Raw genomic sequence first — 2854 nt, 5'->3', positions numbered from 1 at the left:
TATCCTTGTTAGAACTGCATGGTTATTAATGCTTTCTGTAATGAGCCTGCATGTGTGCCCTGGAGGGGAGGCAGCGGGAGTGGAGCCTGGACTGGGGCAGAGCAGTGCTGCCTGGTGCTGTGCCTGGTGTGGTGGGAGCCATGTTCCTTTGGGGCTGGCACAGCAGGAGGGCTGGGAAGCAGGCTGGTAGAAATAATCCTGGTCTCACTGCACAGTGGGCGAGCTGGCCCCTGGCAGTTTTGACATGGGCTGGTGCTGGGTACTGCTGCTGGCTGGCAGCCTGCGTGCTGGTACAGCCAAATCACGGGGCTGACTGTGGCTTCGTAGCATGGCTGTGTGCTTACAGCAGCACGTGGCTGAGTCCTGCACGGGCAGTAGGACGCAAACAAAGGGCTCTGGCAGGAGCGCAGCCTGGGGGTAAGGACCTGGCTTCTGGGCCTGGAGCAGGGAGCCCAGCCTATGCAGGGGAAGATGAGGTGGCAGCAGGCCAGGAGAGAGCTGTTGGCTTTGTTTGGGAACAGGCTGAAAGGCCATTGCTCGCTGCAGTGCAGCAAAAGGCACAACTGCACCAAGCTGGCTCCTAGCAGATGGCGTTTGTTTCGTACTGCCAGAGCTTGCTGTTATCACCAGGCTGAGCAGCAACACAGGTTCAGATCAGATCCAGACAGCACCTTACCTGTCCTGCTCGGCCTGCTCTCTGCTGGGAGCCATGGGAAGGAGCAGCTGGGGGTTTCCATGCTGGCTCTGTGGTTAGCTCTGCTGTGGGCCCTGCGGGACTGCACTGAGCTCTGCCTGTAGCAGGAGCTCCGGGGCCTTGGCTGACGGAGCCAGCCCTTAGCACAGCAGGTTTGGGTTCCTAGAGCCAGCCGGGCCTTTGATCTCCACGTGCCCTCTGCTGGAGCGCAGCATTCGGAGGAACCCCACATGGAGGGGCTGATGTGGTTCTTCCCCAGCACAGCCCCTGTGTGAGCCGGGCCCTGGGAGGAGGCATGGGGCAGGGCCTGGGGTGGGCCTTGGGCCCCTCCTGGAGACACAGCTGAGGAGACGAGAGAGTTTGTTGTGCTTTATTTAGTAAAGTGTTAAAATAAATAAATACAAATCGATCAGGTGCTCTGTTCCCACCCCTCCCCTCCCCAGTTTAATTTGCTAAAATCTAAACACATTTGTACCAAAACTGAAACCAGCAGGGACCTGAAGGCAGCAATGAACCTGCAGGTCACTATCAGCATCAGGCTTAAAAAAAAAAAAACAAGAGATTTAAAAATTGCCATCCATCTCCTATGATGTGGGTGCTCTCACAAAGCGGTGCTGTGAGAACAGCGGGGCACTGCTCGGGGTGCTGCACAGTGAGGTCTGCAGTGACAGGAGACTGCGAGGGGGCCGCTCCCAGCCTGGGTGACCATGGCGGAAGCAGTGACTGAAGGGCCGCAGAGCAGAGCTGGGGCGGCCCAGCAGTGGTCCGCACCTGGGGCAGTGCCCTGAGGCCTGGTTGAGCTGGCAGCTCGTGGTCCTGGGGCTGAGCCTGGGGCTGGTGTGGAGCGGAGCCCTGGCTGCCATCACAGCAGTGACTTGGGCAGCATGCCCGATGGAAGGAAGGTTGATGGGTGAGGCACTGCTCCCAGCTCTAGAGGCAGCCACTGCTTTGATACCAATGGTAATTAAAGGAAAGAACTACACCAGACTATGATTAGAAGTTGCACATCAGCCTAGAACAAGTAGAAACACGCAGCCTGCTGCTGCTACCACACCTATTCAGCACTGCCTGCTCCCAGCACCTGCAGCCCGAGAGAAGTGGTGCTTGGCGTGGCCATCAGCTGCTGCACAGCGGGGAAAGGGAGGCACAGAGGGATCCTTCCCTTCTTCTAAGTAAGTGCTCCCCTTCCTCCCCATTGGCATGCCCTCACTCATGGTGGCACAGCCTCTTCCTCCCAGCACTGAGGGCCCAAGCCTGAGGGTGACCACTGGGCTGGGACCTGTGCAATGTGGTGTTTTGTTCCCCAGTGGCAGCCAGAAGGGCTCTCCCAAAGCTCAGGCAACACCATTCCTATCCCAGTGATAGAAGGGAGAAGGCAGGCAGCACAAGGGTTGGGTTCTGTGTGTCCTCACATAGGTTCAGGAACAAGATAAAAGATGCAAATTGCCACAGCCCGATGATAGCTCACGCTGCTCCCTGCTGCCACCTTTCCCTGCCATCTCTCTCTCAAGGCCAGAGCTTACCAGGCTTCTGAGCCACCCAGGAGCTCCTGTCACCAAATAAAGAGGTCCTTGAGTAAGTCCTCCTTCCTCTTTACCTGTGGGTTGGGCTGAGCGTCTAGGGTGTTTGATACATGCTTGGGTATGACAGGGTGAAGAACAGCACCAGAGCCTGCTGCCCTCCTGACACCTGCCTGGGAGCAGCTCTCTGGGCTCTGCCCCTGCAGTTACCTCACAGCCAGTACATGCCCCTGTCTCACCACACTGCTGCACCACCCCTCCACAGGGCTACATAAGGAAACCAGTTCCTCAGGAAGCGGAGAGGTTTGGGCACAGAACAGCAGAAGGAGAGCTGAGGTGGTGGTGCAGTGCCTGTTTCCTTCTCCATCTGCAGCCTAGAAACTCTTGTCCCTCTGCACATTGTCCTTTTAGAGTACAGACCAACCCACGCCACAAACCAAGGTAGGACAAAGAGCCCTTTTGTTCCAGTCCTTCCACTGAACTCACAAACTCTGTAGCTGCAGGGACACCTGTCCCTCCTCTTTCACTCCTGGATCTTTCCTGCCCTCACCTTCCCTGCTTCTCACTCATTCCCATGTCTTCTCCCTGCTCTTCCATGCCCCATGTACCCTTCCTCTCGGCTTCTCCTGCCTCCTCTCAT

Source organism: Numida meleagris, chromosome 6 (genome assembly GCF_002078875.1).
Source record: "Numida meleagris isolate 19003 breed g44 Domestic line chromosome 6, NumMel1.0, whole genome shotgun sequence".
NCBI lineage: Eukaryota > Metazoa > Chordata > Aves > Galliformes > Numididae > Numida > Numida meleagris.
This window is presented reverse-complemented; position numbering follows the sequence as displayed.